Source organism: Vulpes vulpes, chromosome 12 (assembly GCF_048418805.1).
Source record: "Vulpes vulpes isolate BD-2025 chromosome 12, VulVul3, whole genome shotgun sequence".
NCBI classification, from domain to species: Eukaryota; Metazoa; Chordata; class Mammalia; order Carnivora; family Canidae; genus Vulpes; species Vulpes vulpes.
This window is the reverse complement of record NC_132791.1, coordinates 105,417,834-105,437,547: the sequence shown is the minus strand read 5'-3', so window position 1 is coordinate 105,437,547 and position 19,714 is coordinate 105,417,834. Positions and strand designations below refer to the sequence as shown.

The window sequence follows — 19,714 nt, the reverse complement described above, 5'->3', positions numbered from 1 at the left end:
AGCAAAAGTCTAAAAACTATTAATCTATTTTTTCATCAATGAAAAGCACACTGAGTCATATTGTTTTGCCAATATTTTATTACGAAAATTTTCAAGCCTACAGCAAAGTTGAAGGAAGTTTATTATGAACAACCCACACATTCAGTGGTGTGTTGGTAAGCTCTCTCTCGGTGAAAAAAAATTAAAAAGCTCTAATTTGTATGGTTTGCTGATTTCTGCGGCATAGATATTCCACCATGGCCAATATCAAGCTTCCAACATGAGTTGGGGAAGGTGTGTGCAAAATCAGCTCTTGTGAGCCTCTCTGAGCCAGCTCAGGAATACCACTCACAAAACCATCATCCAGATCCTACCACCAACCTTTGATGTATTTGTTTTATCAGATGTGTATCCATTCCTGTGTCCACCATCAATCCATTTTATTTTTTGTAAATTTAAGATGTAAGTATAATTCCTCCTAAGTACTTCAGCATGCATATTAACGGGAGTCTAATATTTGTTAACAGTATTTTTTTTTTTTATGTAGAGTGAGTTCTCAGTCTTAATTGTATGTTTGCTGAGTTTTGGCAAATTCATACATCTGTGTGATCCTATCAGGATATAAAAGAATGCATTTTCCACAGAAATTTTTCTCAAAGTTTGGCCAACTAAAACTTTCAACTTTTCTTCTCATGAACTGTCACTCAACCAGACACCTTCATTATAGTTGACTCTAATTGATCATTGCACACTAAATGTGTGCCTTTGTATTGGTTCCATTTTATACTCACAAGGATAAATACTAAGACATTTTCATTATAATATATAACTTTGAGAGTAGATGTACCATAAAAGCCTGAAAGCTTTAGTGTCCAAAGCATATACCATCATTGAATCATGTAAAACAGCATCACAAAACTCAAGCACACACTAAGTCTATAGTTCCCAGTATGGACAAGCAGCCTCATATTCCATCCCTCCAGTCTTCCTTTAGCTCCAGCTCCCACACTAAATACATGTGAATCACTCTGCTAATAGTCCCATGACATCATGTGGTCCCAAGGAACAAGCCTTTTCTACTCGCCAGTAGACTGGCTGTTCCTGACTACACTTCATTTGGCAATGTGTACACTTGGCTTTCACCTGTCATAACTCAAAGACAAACATCAGTCAACAGTGAAAAACAAAATCCAGAAAAACACTCAGCAAAAAAAAAAAAAAAAAGGGAGAAAACACAATCATTTGCCTTCAATTATGAGGAAGGATATTTTAGACTCAAGCTGTGAGAAATATTGGACAGTATTTCAAATTCTAAACCACAGCTCCATGTTCCAGATGAAAAAGGCAGGTTGGAGAGGAGCAACTAGAAATCTCTTCCCTAAAGTTCCCATATAGAAAATATTAAAAAAAAATAATTTTATATGTCTGTGATATTAGCCATGACAGTGATTAGTATATGATGACTGCCTTTTGTTATCTGGGAACTGTTAAAATCATAACATCTTACACATGTGACATGGTTTATAAAGTTTTTGTTTTGGTCACCTCACTTGTCAGACCTGGTAAGCATGGGTGGAAATTACAAGAAGGCAGATTCCTTTAACCATTAGAGCTGTGTAACAATAAAACTGGTTCTTGCTTCCAGATTTCATGACTTCATGACCACATGACTCTCCAATGACCATATTTTCCAAACTGAATTTGGGTCATTTTTTTTTTCCAAGTAAAAATCTGATAACCAGAGAGAGTAGAACATTCAGGAGTTTGCTGTTATTATTCAACTCATTAAACAGACAGGCATTTATATAGTTTCTGCCAGCCTTGTTTTACACATCTACATAGTTATGCTTTGTAGAATAATAATTTAGTTAACCATGTCCCTACTATTATTTATGGTGTTGCACAATTATGGTGTTTCTAATTTTTCCATATGACAAATATTTCCACAATGAATACCACAGCACGGGAACCTTTCTCTGCATGTCAGGTTATTACTTAAGCACAGTTTGAGGAATATAAATCTTTTTAATACCAAGCAACATAATAAAAATCTCTACCAAAGAGTTTATATCAATTTACAAGCCTGTAAAAATGTATCAGAGTGCCCATTTCAGTGCACCTTAATCCACTTTGAGTGATAATAGTATATTGAACACTAAAGATTTGGGTAGTCCAGGAGGATCCAGGTTGGCTGTTACCATACTAACTATGGAGGCTCTGATAAAAGAGGGTCTAATTAGTAGGCAAAGATGAATAAACTTTAAGTTTTCACCTAAACTTCTGGGATTATATTTACAATCCATTTTAATTATGATAGAGCTAGTTATACCATGACTGGTTTTACAATAAGCATGTCCAAAATATACAGCAGTACCCCCCTTCTTCATGGGGGATATGTTCCAAGACCCTCAGTAGATTCCTGAAACTGTGATAGTACTGAATCCTAAGTATACTATGTTTTTTTCCTACACATACAATTTTATGATAAAATTAAATTTATAAATCAGGCACAGTAAGAAATTAACAATACTTAATAATGAAATAGAACATATGCTGTAATACAAGTTATCTGAATGTGGTCTCTCTCTCTCTCTCTTCTTTCAAAATATCTTGTACTGTAGTTGCCCGTCTTCATGTGATGGTGTGATATGATAAAATATCCACATGATGAGATGAAGTGAGGTGAATGACATGGGCATTGTCACGTTGTGTTAGGCCACTTTTGACCTTCTGGTTGTACTTCAGAAGGAGGGTTATCTGCTTCCGCATTGCGATTGGCTGCAGGTGACTGAAACCGCAAATAAGTGGAGGCTACCATATATGAAAAGTTTAGATGGCACAACTACTTTATATGACAGATATGGGTAAAATTGTTTGTTTTTCAGGGTTTCTGCAAATTAATTCCCTTAGGATTTAAGTTATCTTTATTGTTTAGTTGTATATGTCTATATGCCTATCTAATTATATATAAGTAATATATAGATTACACTTGTATGTTAGCCAGCTCAGACTGCCAGAACAAAATGTCTTAGCCTGGGTGGCTTAAACAACATACACTTATTTCTCACAATTCTGGAGACTGAGAGTTTGAGGTCAGGGTAGCAGCATGGTCAAATTCTGGTAAGACCTCTCTTCTTGACTTACAGAGGGTCATCTTCTCACTGTGTCCTCACTGAAAGTGAGACAGAAAGAGAAAGAGAGAGAAAGAGAAAGAGAGAGAGAGATCTTATAAGTCCCTATTGGATTATGGCCCACACTCTTGACCTCATTTAAACTTAATTTCATCTTAAAGACTCTACTTCCAGATAAAGTCACATCGGGGGTTAGGGCTTCAACATATGAATTTTGGGTAGAACAACTCAATGTATAGCAATATGTATCTCTAATAAGCAGGTGTTATTGATATAACATTTGAGCAATACTAAAATAGATGTTTTAAAAGATATAAGCCATTGAATTGACTTTAAGTCTCCAGCTTTGTCTCGGCAGTCTATCACCTCTTGTAAAATCTCTCTGTAGGTTATTAGGTGAGATAGGATTCTAACTCTAAAGAAAAAGAGATAAACAGTGCCAGAATTCTCTGAGGAGTTGACTTCAAACCTCATCCCCTTCAGATTAAAGATCAGTACTAAGACCCTGTTACGGTTCTCTACCGATGCATAACAAATCATGTCAAAATTTAGTGGTTGAAAACAACAACAATAATTTTATTATCTGTCATGGTTTCTGTGGCTCAGGAATTTGGGAAGGACTTGGCTGGGTGATTCTTGCTTGGGGTCACTCATATGGTTTTAATCAGATGGTAGTTGAAACTGGAACAGTGGAGGGGGTGTGACTAGAATAGCTGGAGTCTGGCCAGGCATTTCTCTCTCTGCATATAGGTTTAGGGCCTCTCCATGTGGTTTTTCTACATGGCTAGTTTGTGCTTCCTCACAGCATGGTGGCCTCAGGGCAGTCAGATCACTTGCATGGTGGCTCAGTGTTCTAGTACAGTGTTCCAACTCACAAGGTAGAAGCTGCTCTTTGCCATCTAGGACTTAGCATCTGAAGTTATCCAAAGTTATCTCCTCAGCATTCTATTGGCTACAAGTGAGGCATAAAACCACCCAGATTCCAGGGAAGGAAAATTAGACTCTACCATTTACTGGGAGGGTGGCAAAGTTCTAGAAGAGAAAATGGTATGAGATTTGCTGTTGCCTCCATCTTTGGAAAATACCATCTGTCACAAATCCCTTTGTAGAATATTCAGATCTGATAAATAAATGCTTTCCACTAAATTCTCTATAAATAATAGTCTCTGTAATAGTCCGAATCCTGAAGTGTTATATCCAGTGCTGGGCACCCATTTCAGTTGAGGTGCATGGGAGACTATGAGGAATGATCTTGGGAACTGGCTTTGTTTTTCTCAGATATGAGATATTAGAGGATATACAATCACTATCTTAGCACATCTGAAGGAAGGTCATGTAAGAAAAGGAACAGACGGGATCCCTGGATGGCGCAGCGGTTTGGTGCCGGCCTTTGGCCCAGGGCGCGATCCTGGAGACCCCGGATCGAATCCCACATCAGGTTCCCGGTGCATGGGGCCTGCCTTCTCCCTCTGCCTGTGTCTCTGCCTCTCTCTCTCTGTGACTATCATAAATAAATAAATTAATTAATTAAAAAAAAAAAAAAAAGAAAGAAAGGGAACAGACTTGGTTTGGGTTGCTCCAGAAAGATGAATGAGTACAGAGTTTTTCAAAGAACTTGAATATCTCAGTGAAGATATTTAGAAGCTTTCTGTCTTAATTACCTCTATCTGTGATATATTCTGTATACGATTTTCTTTTAAAAAGTGCCTATTGATTGAAAACAGAAAGTGTTCAAACCAGTAGACTTGGTCAAATAAATAAGTGTAGGAATGGCAAAACCAGATGTCTATTCCAAAAATAAACTAGGCTATACCTTTCAAAATGAGAGTGCCCATATTCCAGGGAATACCGGTACTGTGCTAGTGGGTACTGGAAGTCATAGGATAAATATAGTGCAATATTCATATGTATTTTAAATTGAAAGCTTGAAAAGAATTTATGGGAAATTAGCAAGTAGCAAGTAGCTAATAAGGGTGATCCCACTATATTCTCATGAATACCGGGTACAAAAGTTTGTATTTCCATAGTTAAGGGCAGACTGAAGAGCAAGGCTGCCTGAATTCAAATCCTGGCTGTGTTACTTGCTAGTTACATAACCTGAGGCAATTCAACCTCTCTGCTCCTTAGTTTCCTCATCTTTGAAATGGAGTAATAGTAATACCTACTTTATGGAGTGATTGTTAAGATGAAATGAGATGATTTAGGTACTTAGAGTAGTGCTTGACATACAGTAAGTACCACTTAAGAGGTGATTAAATAAATAAAAGTTTGAGAAATATGAAGGCCCCTACCCAGGAAGGTAAATAATAAGCACTTCATCTCCATGATCATGAACAGAAGTTGGAAGTCATACATGTTGAAGAGATTGCTCATGGGGCGGTTGTCCATAACCTACTCTCCCATAAAGAATTCTAAAAAATTAAGACTAAAGCCAAGGTTACCTACTTGCTGGATAGTTTTTGATGGTCTAGACCAGGGGTCAGCACACCTTTTTGGCAAAGGGCAAGATGTTAAATTTTTTTTTTTTTAAGATTTATTTATTTGAAAGAGAGAGAGAGAGAGAGAGCATGAGTGGGGAGAGGGATAGAGAGACCAGCAAACTCCCTGATAAGTGTGGAGCCCAGGCTGGATCCCAGGACCCTGAGATTATAAACTCAGTCAAAATCAAGAGTTGGAAACTTAACCAACTGAGCCACCAAGGTGCCCCAAAATGGCAACTATTTTAGAATGTGTGGGTCATAGGATCTTTGTCACAGCAATTCAACTTTGCCATTGCAGCATGAATGCATCCATGGGCCATATATGCATGAATTTAATGAATGTCAGGCAGATTTGACATATGATACATATCCTGGTCTAGATCATGCTGGGCCTGGGCAAGTGGGCTGGAGATAGACTGGGTTTTGATGGTCACTATAATCCCACCTCTCTTCCTTGGGTGAACTTTTTCTGACTTTGAACAGGTCCTCTGTGTCTGACTGGAACACTCAGAACCATCCACAGATGCATATTAGGAATAGCAGTACACAAGTCATTCATTCTCATCGCTCTGTGTTCCATTATTGTATTGCAAAGTCTTTGGAAAGAGAGCCGAGGCTTTTATTTTCCTTCAAACCAGCTCCAAAACCCAGAACAATGCTGTCCATTCTGTGGATGGTCAGTGAGCCCTTGCTGACTATCTTTATTTCTTCACCTGCAATAAGATCTCCCCAGGCCCATATGGAAACCTAAAGGTTCATGAGGGACTAATTTCGTGAGACTCTTCCAGGGGAAGTTTAGTCCCTATGGGAGATGATTACACACCGATGGAATTTTTGCACACTGGATGGAAAAATGATCTTTGCCTTTTGGCTGTGTCATAGTAATAAGTGGGAGACTGATTATTTCTAAGAGTGCAGCTCTTCCCGGCACTGATAAGAATGGAATGCAGGCTACCATGGAGATTCAGGTCACTAATTAGTCCCAGAAGCTTCTATGCCTTGAATCACTGTTATATTAATTATGCATCAAATTAGAATGTTTGCAAAGGCTCGGTGCCAACTGTGCTGCAGAACTGGGTGACGGCATGGAGGGATCAAGGAGTGTCCCTCCCAGTGCACTGCGGAGACTAGAGGGTGAAACCCAAGGCCTGGGTGTGCAATGACCCCGCCTGATCTCTGACCCAGCGGTTTGCAGCCTCCTGCCAGAGAGCTTATTATTGGTACAGAGTCGACAAAAGAAGGAGAGGAAGAGAAGGATGGCTGCCCCTCAGCTGGACCCTCTGATTTCTGTTTCAGTCATGTTCGTTTTTGAAAAGACAGAAAACAATCAACTGAACATTTTATTTCCACATTAAAAAAAAAAGATATTTCCAGGTGTTTATTAACATGGAGATAACATGTCTGGACTGCTGTCTGATTTACAGATTTTTTTTTTAATTGAGGTATAATTGACATATGACATATTAATTTCAGGTGTACAACATAATGATTTGATATTTGTATATTCTGTGAAATCATTGCAATCAGTCTAGTTACCATACGTATCATCTCCATACAGTTAGAAAAGTTTTTTTCTTGTGACGAGAACTTTTAAGAATTACTCTTAGCAACTTTCAAATATGCAATGCAACATTATTGAAATTAGTTACCATGCTGGTCATTACATTCCCGTGAGTTATTTATTTTATAACGGGAAGTTTGTACCCCTTCACCCATTTTGCCCACTCCCCGATTCCCTTTCCCTCAGGCAACCACTAATCTATTCTCTGTATCTATGAGTTTTCTTTGTTTGTCATGTTTTTCAGATTCCACGTATTAGTACAATCACAATATTTGTCTTTCTCTGTCTGACTGACCTCACTTAGCATAATATTCTCAAGGCCCATCCAATTGCATTTCGGGCTTTTGGCTAAGATCGAGTGTAGTAGTATCTTAAGGTCCATCCATGTTGTTATAAATGACAAGATTTAATTTTTTTATGGCTGAATGGTATTCCGTTGTATATATATAAACTACATCTTCACCCATTCATCCATCAATAAATAGGTTATTTCCATACCTTGACTGTTAAAAACGACGCTGCGATAAACATAGGAGTGTGTATATCTTTTTGAATTAGTCTATTTTCTTCAGCTAAATACCCAGAAGTGGAATTGGTGGATCATGTGGTACTTCCATTTTTAATTTTTTGAGAAACCTCCATAGTGTTTTCTGTAGTGGCTGCACCAGTTTATATTCCCATCAACCAACTCTTCATAGGGTTCCCTTTTTCTTCATGCTTACCAAATTTGTTATTTCTTATCTTTTTGATACTAGGCATTTTGACTGGTTGAGATGATATCTCATCGTATTTTTGATTTGCATTTCCCGGATGATTAGAGAGGCTGAGCATCTTTTCATGCACCTTTGGCCATCTGTATATCTTTCTTGGAAAAAATATTTATTCAGTTTCTCCACCCATCTTTAAATTGGACTGTTTGTTTGTTATTGAGTTGCATGAGTTCTTTATATATTTTAGATATTAATGCCTTATCAGATATATGATTTGTGAATATTTTCTCACATTCAGTAGGCTGAATTCATTTTGTTGATGGTTTCCTTTGCTGTGCAAAAGCTTTTAGTTTGACCTAATCCCACCTGTTTATTTTTGATTTTGTTGATTTCCAAAAGAAAATTGGAATCCTTTCAAAAAGTCATCTGTCAAGACCAATGTCAAGGAGCTCACTCCCTATGTTTTCTTATAAGTTTTTATGGTTTCAGGTCTTATATTCAAGTCCTCGATCCGTTTTGAGTTAACTTTTGTGTAGTGGGTAACACAATAATTTACTTTCCTTATTTTACTTGTGGCTGTCTAATTTTCTAAGCATCATTTATTGAAAAGACTGTTTCTCCACAATATAATCTTGCTTCCCTTGTTGTAAATTAATGACCATATATATACATGGGGCTATTTCCGGGCTCTCTAGCCTGTTCCCTTGATTTATAGGTCTGTTTTTATGCCAATATCATACTGTTTTGATTATCCAGCTTTATAATATAATTTGAAGTCAGGGAGTATGATGCCTTCAGCTTTGTGCTTCTTTTTCTTTTCTTTTTTTTTTTTTTTAAGATTTTATTTATTTATTTATTTATGAAAATACACAGAGAGGAGAGAGAGAGGGGGAGAGAGAGAGAGAGAGGCAGAGACACAGGCAGAGGGAGAAGCTGGCTCCATGCAGGGAGGCCGACATGGGACTCAATCCCGGGTCTCCAGGATCACACCCTGGGCTGAAGGCAGCGCCAAACCACTGAGCCACCTGGGCTGCCCTGTGTTTCTTTTTCAAGATTGCTTTGGCTACTCAGGATCTTTTGTGCTTCTGTACAAAATTTAGGATTATTTGTTCTATTTGAGAAATGTCACTGCATTTTTGTATAAGGATTGCACTCAATTTATAGATTACTTTGGGTAATATGGATATTTCAACAATATTTATTCTTTTAATTCATGTATTTCCTTTTTTTTTTTTTTAATTTTTATTTATTTACAAGAGTCACAGAGAGAGAGAGAGGCAGAGACACAGGCAGAGGGAGAAGCAGGCTCCATGCACCGGGAGCCGATGTGGGATTCGATCCCGGGTCTCCAGGATCGCGCCCTGGGCCAAAGGCAAGCGCCAAACCGCTGCGCCACCCAGGGATCCCTTAATTCATGTATTTCCAATGTCTTTCCATTTATTTGTATCTTCTTCAATTTCTTTCATCAATGTTTTACAGTTTTCAGTGCCCAGTTCTTTACCTTCCTTGGTTAGGTTTATTCCTAGGTATTTCATTATTTTTGATGCAATAGTAAATGGGAATATTTTTACTTTCTGGCAGTTAATTGTTAGTGTATAGAAACACAACAGATTTTCACACTGACTTTGTACTCTGCAATTTTACTGAATTTTGTGCTCTGCGATTTTACTGAATTTGTTTATTAGTTCTAACAATTTCTGATGGATTCTTTAGGGTTTTCAATATATAAAATCCTATCATCTGGCAATAGTAACAAAGATTACTTCCTTTCAAATTTAGATGACTTTTCTTTCTTTATCTTGCCTAATTACTCTGGCTAATGCTTCCAACACAGCATTAAATAAAACTGGTGAGAGTGAACATCCTTGTTTTGTTCTGATCTCAGAGGAAAAGCTTTTAGCTTTTCACTGTGGAATATGATGTTAGCTTATTGTATATGGTCTTTATAATATGTTGAGGTACATTTCATCTATATTTGTGTTGTTGAGGGTTTTTATCATATATGAATGCTGAATTTTGTCAGATGCATCATTTGAGCTGATCATGTGATTTTTATCTTTAATTTTGTTAATGTGGTATATTATATTGATTGATATGCTGATACTGATCAATCCTTGCATCCCTGAAATAAATCTTACCTGATAACGGTGTGCAATCCTCTTAAAATATTGGGTTTTTAAAAAGATTTTATTTATTTATTCATAAGAGACACACAGAGAGAGGCAGAGACACAGGCAGAGGGAGAAGCAGGCTCCTCGCAGGGAGTCCGATGTGGGACTCGATCCTGGAACCCCGGGTCATGCCCTGAGCAGAAGGCAGACACTCAACCACTGAGCCACCCAGGCATCCCCCTCTTAATATATTGTTGAATTTGGTTTGCTAAAATTTTGTTGAAGAATTTTACATCTATGTTCATCAGGGATATTAGCCTGTAATTTTCTTATCCTGTGGTATCTTTGTCTGGTTTGGTATCAGGATAACACTGGCCTTGTAAAATGAGTTTGGAAGCAAACCCTCTCTAATTTTTTGGGACAGTTTGAAAAAATAGATATTAAGTCTTTGAATGTTTGGTAGAATTCACCAATGAATATGTCTGGCCCTGAATTATTATTTGTTGGGAGGTTTTTAATTACTGATTCAATGTCCTTACTAATAATCAGTCTATTCATATTTTCTATTCCTCTGTGATTCAGTCTTGGAAGGTAGTATGTTTCTAGGAATTCATCCATTTCTTCTAGGTTGTCCAATTTGTTGGCATGTAATTATTCATAGTAGTTTCTTATGATTCTTCATATTTCTTTGGTATCAGTTATAACTTCTCCTCTCTCTTTTGTAATTTTATTCATGTGAGCCCTCTAGTTAAAGGCTTGTCAATTTTTTTTTTTATCTTTTCAAAGATCCAGCTCTTAGTTTCATTGATTTTTCTATTATTGATTTAGCCTCTGTTTCATTCATTTCTGCTCTGATCTATATTATTTCCTTCCTTATACTAATTTTGTGTTTTGTTTGTTTTTTTCTAGTTCCTTTAGGTATAGAGTTGAATTATTTGAGATTCTTCTAATATCTTGAGGTAGGCAGTATTGCTATAAACTTCCCTCTTAGAACTACTTTTGCTGCATCCCATAGATTTTAGTGTGATTTACTTCCATTTTTGTTTGTCTCCAGATATTTTTTGGTTTCTTCTTTGATTTCTTTGTTGACCCATTTAGTTGTTCAGTAGCATGTTGTTTAATTTCCACATATTTGTGACTTTTTCAGTTTTATTCTTATAATTCATTTCTAGTTTTATACCATTATAGTCAAAATAGATGCTTGATCTTATTTCAGTCTTCTTGAATTTATTGAAACTTGCTTGTAGTTATGTTATATATCCTGAAGAATGTTTCATACACACTTAACAAGAATGCCTTTTCCACTGCATTTGGATAAAATGTTTGGTCTGTATCTATTAAGTCAACCTGTTTTAATGTGCCACATAAGGCCAATGTTTCCTTTTGTGTGTGTGTGTGTGTGTGTATGATCTATCCATTGATATGTGTATTAAAATCCCCCCTATTATTGTACTGCTCTCAATTTATCCCTCTAGGTTTAATATTTGCCTTATATATTTGAGTGTTCCTACATTGGGCATATAAATATTTGCAAATATTATAGAGTAGTCCCCTCTTATCTGTGGAAAATATATTCCAAGACCCCCAGTGAGTGCCTGAAACTGTGGATAGAACCAAGCCCTACATATACTTTTTTTTTCCTATACATACTTAACAATAATACAGTTTGATTCATAAATTAGGCACAGTAAGAGATTAACAACAATAGCTAATACTAAATAAAACAATTATAACAATATACTGTAATAAAAATTATGTGAATGTGGTTTCTCTCTCAAAATACCTTATTGCACTGTACCTCAGCCTTATGATGTGATGATAAAATACCTGTATGATAAATTAAGTGAGGTGACTGACATGGGCATTGTGATGTAGCATTAGGTTACTATTGATGACAGAAGGCAGATCATCTGCTTCTAGACTGTGATTGACCATGGGTAACTGAAACCACAGAAATAAAAACCATGGATAAACATGGTCTACTGTATCTTCTTAAATTGATCCTGTTATCAGTATATAGTGAACTTTTTTTTATAGTGAACTTTTTTGTCTTTTATTATAGTCTTTATTTAAAATCTATTTTATAAAAAAATAATAAAATCTATTTTATCTAGTAGAAGTATAGCTACCCCAGTTTTCTTTTGGTTTCCATTTGCATGAAATATCTTTTTTAATTTTAAAAATACTTTCTTTTTGCTATTCTGTTTGGGTGAGCTCCATTTCTTCATCTTCCTGATCACTAATCCTTTCTTCTACCTCATCTAATCCACTGTGAAACACTAGTGTATTTTTCAGTTCAGTCCAGTTATTGTATTATTCAGCTCTGACTCCTGTTTGGCTGCCTGTGCCAGCCAGTTTTAGGGAGGCAGTAGGAGAGCACAGAGCCAGGATGCACCCACTGGTTTCAGTGGGGGAGTGACAGAGCATGGGGTGGGGGGGGCACTCACTGGGTTTAGTGGGGCAGTGAGTGTGTGTTTAGAGCTCTGTGACTGTGTGCACTTTCTAGCACTGGCTAGGGAGCCAAAATTGGTTCCCACCAATGCCTCCATCTCTGGAGAGTCCCAACAGGCTCCTGCGTCTCTGGCAGATAGTTTAAGATTAGCAAATGAATCTCTTTCACACATGGTCTAGGCACTTTTCAGACTGCTCCTTTTGTACTGAGCCTGGGGTGAGCCAGTCTGTGTGTGAGCATAGAGTAAGAAAAGTCTCATTCACTATAGCACTTTGAATCTCCTGGTCATCAGCCTTGTTGGTTTTCAAACCTGGATGTTTCAGGAGCTTATCTCTTTGGTGCAGGTCTCGAGGTTTGACATGCCTGACATGGAGCACAAACCTCCTTCTCCTCAGAGAAGAGCTCCATATTTGTGAGTTTCCTCCTGACTGTGGGTTGCCCTGCCAGGGGTGGTATTTTTGGTGAGAAAACATCTCTGCCTCTTTTACCAGGATCCCTTTTACCCTTTGTTATGGATGAGCTGTTTAGTTAGTTTTCAGGTTATTTTCAGAGGGAATTGGTTCAGAGGTAGCTGTAGATTTGGTGTGAGGATATGAGTTCAGTATCTTCCTTATGCTGCCATCTTGAACTGCCCCCTGATTTTCAGTTTTATCTCAAATTTTTAAAGTCAGGTAGACATAGCTGTTGCTTGGGTTCAATTATTTTTTTCTCCTGCTCCTCTTCTCCCATCATGTCCTTTCCCCTTATGTTCTTGTTGAACATAAAACCAAAGTGTACTAGGTGCTTGGTTGTAAAATAAACAGACGATATATAGCAGCCTCTGTGACTGTTGGGTTATAATTCCATCGAGGGCCTGGGTTGAAGTCATAAACCACAAGAAGTGAAGCGTGACCCACAAATAGCCTTCAAGATGGAATTAAGCCCCATAATTCAAAATAGACCTTTGAAAAAATAATTCTTAAACCTAGCTTTAATTTAGGGAAGAGCTCAGGCTATATGACATCTTCTGACAGTTTATCAGTAAACAAATAATTCCTCTATGTTAATCTGTGACATTTATTAATGTTACATGAACACTGTACCTGTTCCCCAAGAGGTTACTGTTGCAACCAGGTGACAGTGCCCCAAACAGAACCAAAGAAAGGGAAATTGGAGTCCAACAGTAAGAAAGTTCACCACAGATGAACATAAATAAGCATCAGGTGAGGAGATGCATTATCTTGGGACTGATAAGAAGAAATGCTGACTGCTGACAATAGGGGAGCAATAGTCTCTTGCTTTTGCTTTTCACAACTTTTGTCCCCCCTCTTTTCACTTATTGTGATATCATGTAATGGCTGACTTTGAGTTTTGTGGGAAGTAATAGGTTGAAATAAATTCCATCCGCGCTCTGTATCTTACCACTTCTCTAAATGTGTTTGCTGTTTTCTAAACCAATTCTGCTTGATGTCATAATTCATGAAAGCAAGTTGATCTCATACAACCCAAGTGTTATTAGAGGCTTTTTTCACCATGGTGCTTGTGTGATGGAAACTAATATTCACACATTACAGAAAAAATAAACTAAATCCACCAATTCTGCAGGATGTGGACGTTTAAATGGCAGCTTCTGATGATCATAAATTAAATCATCAAAATTCCCTAAGGATCCACTGTAGCCTTGGTATTAAATGAAACAACATATGTGCAAGGGCTGGCAGATGGTAGGGGCTTAATATATGGTCATTCATTGACACAATTTCTACCATAAAAATTCAAAAAATTTTCTGAATATATTCTTGTGTATGGTAGTATGCTTTCTTCAACAAGGCTATGATTTATAACAAAAATCTATAGCTATGATAAAAGAAAAGCAGCAGAAAACAACAATATAAGATAAACTATTAGACCAAAATAGACAAAGGGTCATATAATTTGTTATCAGATTTACTGATAATTTTCATATTTATTTACCCTTTCTTTTGTAATTTAAGTACAAAATTCAGTGATTTGAGACCTTTCTTTTTCAAATATATGGATTTAAAGTTATAAATTTACTCTAAGTACTGCTTTGGCTACATTGCAGACATTTTTATAGGTTATTATTATTTTTTGCCTATGTTTATATGTTTTTGTTTTGATTAAAAATATTTTCTAATTTTCTTAGTGATTAAGTTTAAATTCATATGTTGTTTTCTAAATGTTTGGGAATTTTCCAGAAGTTGCTCTGGTATTGATTTCTACTTTAATTCTGTTATGATTAGAAAATATACTTTGTATGATTTAAATCACCTTAAATATACTGAGACCCAGAACACAGTCTTTCTTTGCGAATACTGTGTGTGCATTTGAAAAGAATTTCTATCCTGCTGTTGCTGGATGACGTCTTCTATAACTGTCAGTTACGTCAAAGCTGGTTAATAGTTTTGTTCACATGCTTATTTTCTGTCTATTTGTACATCAATTACTAAGAAAAAAGATTTTAAAACTTCTAATATTGCTGTGAATGATCTGTCCTTCTGTTTTCTAGTTGTCTAATTGTTTTTGTTTCATTTATCTTAAAGTTGTTAGGTATATGTGTATGTACATTTAGGATTGTTATGCCCATGTGACAAATTGACCCCTTTATTATTATGTAATGTCTTTCTTTATCCTAGATAATAGTCCTTGTTCTAAAGTGTACAAAGTCTGATATTAATTATAGCCACTACAGATTTCTTTGATAATTTTTGCATGATATTCTTTTTCCATCTTCTTAGCTCTATTTTTTCTACATCTTTATACAAAAAGAGTTTCTTATAGGCAGAATGTAGGTATGTGTTGCTTTTTTAAAAAGATTTTATTTATTTATTCATGAGAGACACACAGAGAGAGAGGCAGAGACATTGGCAGAGGGAGAAGCAGACTCCCTGTGGGGAGCCTGATGTGGGACTCGATCCAGGGACCCTGGGATCACACCCTGAGCCGAAGGCAGACACACAACTGCTGAGCCACCCAGGCTACCCTATGTGTTGCTTTTTAAAAATCCAATCTGACAAGCTCTGATTTTTAATGAGAGTGTAAAAAGTTCTCCTTAATATTTCTTGTGGTATAGGTCTGTTAATGGATCCCTGTGCTTTTATTCTCTATTTTTAATTTACTCTCTCTTTTGCCTTCACTTCTGAAAGAGAATTTTCTTGGGAATACAATTCTTCGATAATAGGTTCCTTCTTTCAGTAGTTTAAAATGTTGCTCCATTTTCTTTTGGTTTGCACACTTTACCATAAGAAGTCTGCTGTCATGCCTGACTTTATTACTCTGTACATAACATACCATTTTATCTCTTGTGCTTTAATTTTTTTAGTTTTGTGTTTTAGCAATTTTGTTATGATGTGCTTTAACATGATTTTCTTTATACTTATTCTCTCTCTATACAATAGAAATTTATAAAGAGCAAAACTAAGAGTCCTGTTTTATCCTTCCTCAGTTGTCTCTTAATTATTATCTCTTCTTCAGGATCTCATCATTAATGTAACCAATTAAACCATTTTCTATATCTCCTTCAAAAACTTTATGAATTCATAGATACAGCATAATGGTTTAGGTCACAAGCTCTAGACACCAGCCTGCTTGGGACAGAGTTATGGCTCAAGTATTTATTGAATTTGTTTTGCCTAGCCTTGAACATCTTGTATGTGCATTTTAAAAAGAGTAAGCATCCCTATGTGTCTGACCTTTTTCTCCCAATGTCATATTTTTAAGGTTCATTGATGTTATTATTTTTATCAACAGTTTATTCTTTTGTATTATATTCAATTTTATTTACCATTCTATAATACCACATTTTGTTGGTCCATTCTCCAGTTCATAGATAGTTGGGTTATATCCATTTGGGCTATCATGATAAAGGCTGCTAAGAATATTTTTGTGCAAATTTTTGGTAAACATATCTTTTCATTTTTCTTGGGTAAATATTTAGGAGTGAATTTGCTGGGTCATAGGACATGTTTAAGTCTATATAAAAAAAGATTGCCTAAGTATTTTTGAAATTGGTTGTACCATTTGCTTTCATCAAAGTATGAGAGTCCCAGTTCCTCCACATCCTCAGCAGCTGGTATGAATCAGTATTTTAAATTTTAGACATATGAATGGGTATGTAGTAATATATTTTGTGGTTTTCTGTTTATTTCCTTTTCCTTTTTTTTACAAAAAGATTTTATTTATTTATTCATGAGACACACAGAGAGAGACAGAGACATAGGGAGAAGCAGCTCCATGCAGGAAGCCTGATGCAGGACTGGATCCCAGGACTCTAGGATCATGCCCTGAGCCAAAGGCAGATGTTCAACCGCTGAGCCACTCAGATGTCCCTTCTGTTTATTTTCCTGATGACTAATTCTGTTAGTCTTTTCTTATGCTTATTGGCCATTTTTATATCTTTTCTGTGTGTGAAATATCTGCTCAAGTTCTCTCCATTGTTCTGTTATCTATTGCAGTATAAGAAAAATAACCCTATAACTTAGTGGCTTGAACAACAGATTTTAAGTTCTGTTTAAAAATCTTCAATTTGAGCCAAACTCAGTTTGAATACCTAATTTCTGCTCCATGTGGCATCAGTTGGGGCAGCTTGACTGGGGCTATATTATTCACTTGAAGATGCATCAGCTACAGGCTTAGCAAATTGGAGTTATCAGCTGAGGCTATCAGCCTGGGGCCTTGGTTCCTTTTCATGTGAATTTGTCCCTATGGTTGAGTGATTGGGTTCTCGAAGCAAGTGTCCAAAAGAAGAAAAGTGAAAGAGAGGAGAAGAAGCGTTTTAACTTGGAAATTGGATTATCATCACTCCTTTGTATGCTATTGGTCAAAACAGCACAGAGCTCACCCAAACGGAAGGGAGACTCTGCCTCTTGATGAGGAGGGATCATATTTAATCTGCCATAGTCCAGGGATTATATCTCTTCATCTCATATTAAAAGTATACTCAGTTCCCTGCCCACCTACTCCTAAGTCTTTCAAAAGTTTCATTTCTTGCTCTCTACCCTCCCATCTTTCCAGAAAATCAAGCTCTTAAATGAAAGTTAAGTGTGAATCTCACCTAATGAGTTTCTCTTACTTTCAAGGTAATATCAGGTCCATTTCTCTGCTTCAATTGTTCTCTACAGCCTGCAAACAACTGGTTTTTATAAATTGTTTACAGTTTATCATTGCTTTTGGCAAGGAGATAAGTCAGTATAATCTGCTCCACCATTGTTGGAACTAGAACACCCCCCCACACATATTTATATAATATATAAAATATATTCTTAAAATATTTAAAATGGGTAAAAACAAAGGTAACCTTAAACAGTGGTATTTAAAATAGAAGCAGCAAATAAAAACAAAAACAAGGATTTACATAGGAAATTACATATGGCCAAGAATAATTTATTATTTAAATTATTATTATTTATAATTTATTATTTATCTTGATTTGATAGCTGCATAATTTAAGCAACCTGCTATATATGTTCAGACTCAGATTTTTATCTGACTGACAAAAGGTTACATGAGACGATGTAAGGAATTATTTAGATCTTTGAAGTCTACAATTCTAATAACCTTATAATTTAATGTAGTATTTGATTTCTATTTGGTGAATGTAAACAAAGCTTAAGGATTTACAATTTAAATGGTCAATGTGAGGCTGGAATGTATAAAAACGTATTCTCTCAAACTTTAAAATTATATTTCCAGATGGAGCTTACAGTACCTGAATGTGGATTAAGAAATACTCTCAGACTAGACCATGGATCAACTTCTCAGGCATCAATTTCACCTATGAAATTTTGGGTAAAATCATATTTATTTTATTTTTAAATAAACTGATAAATTATGTCATAGAATACAAATATCACATGAATATTTCTAGTTAGAAATTAAAATTAAAAATATTCTCCTTGGCGATAAACAAAACAGCAACTGTGTCAGATGCTGGGGGATGAAGACTTTCTCCCCTCCATTACTCTGGCACAGAAGTCTGAGAAGTTCTGCAAATTCACTGGGCATGGGGTGAGGAGTTAAAAATCCTATTCTTTCTTTAAGATCTACCGTCACTATTGGACCTATGCCATAAATATGCTGTATTTACCCAGACATCTCCTCTATTTATTTGGTTTTAGTCACAGAATGAGCAGTTTTTACCCTCTATGAGGTGCTACACTTAAAACTCTTCATCTGCTACTCAGTATATTTTTTTGTTGATAGAGTTTGCATGAAATATGTGTTTCTTTGACCCTCCACTGAGGTAAAACATAGTTGACAGCTTGCCTTGCCTTTCCAGCTGCAAGCAGAACTGAGATTACCAAACCATTCCTCCCAGTTGACTTCTGAAGGGTGCACTAGGAATAGTTTTTTGTTGTGACTTAGGGGTTCCAAGTGTTCTCCCTTCCACCGTGGGCCATCATAATGCCTAAAGCACCATCCCTCTGAGGACAGTAGTGATCTTGATGTGCCAATGGAAGATGAAAGGGAAATCCCCTCAGCTATTTATCACTCATAAACGTCTTAATTCAAACTAGTTGGCCATAATTTTAAAACTTGTCCTTAAATTCTTTAATACTCTTACCATCAAACAGTGGGATTTAATTCTCCTTTCCTTGAATATAGGGCAGCCTTAGTGACTCACTTAAATGAGCACAATTAGGCAGAACTGACACTGTGTGGCTTTTCAAACAAGGGTAGGGAAGGCAACACAGCCTTTGCCTAAAACTCATTCTCTCTCTCTCTCTCTCTCTCTCTTTCTCTCTCTGTATGCATATTTGGAATCCTGAGCCAACATGTAAGAAATTCAGCTACTCTGAAGCTACCATGCTGGAAAGGCCATGTGGAGAAAAACATGGACATAAAGATGCTTGGGCTCTAGCTGTTTCAGCCTTCAGCTGTCTGAGACTTCCTAGTCTAGGCACCAGGCATGTGAATGAAGATCCTTCAGAGAATTCCAGCCTTTAAGCTGCCCCAGCTGCTGCCAAGTGAGACAGAGATGAGCTGTCCCTGCTGAGCCCTAAAGCTGCAGATTCATGAGCAAAATAAATGTTGTTGTTTTAAGCCACTAAGTTTTGAGGTGGTTTTTTAGGTAGTAATAGATCAATAAATTCTTTCTTATTGCCTAGCAACACTCTGAGGAAGTGGGACATAATTAAAATTTTAATTGTAGAAAAAAGGAGTATAGCAGAGAGAGTCCAGAAATACAATGCGCTAAAAGAGAGAGATTCAGAAATGTGAAAGTTGAATTACTTTTGCAGATATTATTTGCAACAAATATGTGTGTTCATAGAAACTTGGAAGTTTTAAATT

General features: G+C 36.4%; 1 long non-coding RNA gene across 3 annotated transcripts in view; it reads left to right on the top strand.

Moving 5' to 3' along the window:
* The window catches only part of LOC140594915 (uncharacterized), a 162,912-nt gene extending 143,439 nt beyond the window's left edge, over positions 1–19,473 (top strand). For all 3 annotated transcript variants that reach the window (XR_011996188.1, XR_011996189.1, XR_011996190.1), the window contains exons 2-3: positions 18,116–18,211; positions 19,193–19,473. This is a non-coding gene — a long non-coding RNA (uncharacterized lncRNA). The remainder of the gene's footprint in view (positions 1–18,115; positions 18,212–19,192) is intronic.
* The last annotated feature ends 241 nt before the right edge of the window (positions 19,474–19,714 follow it).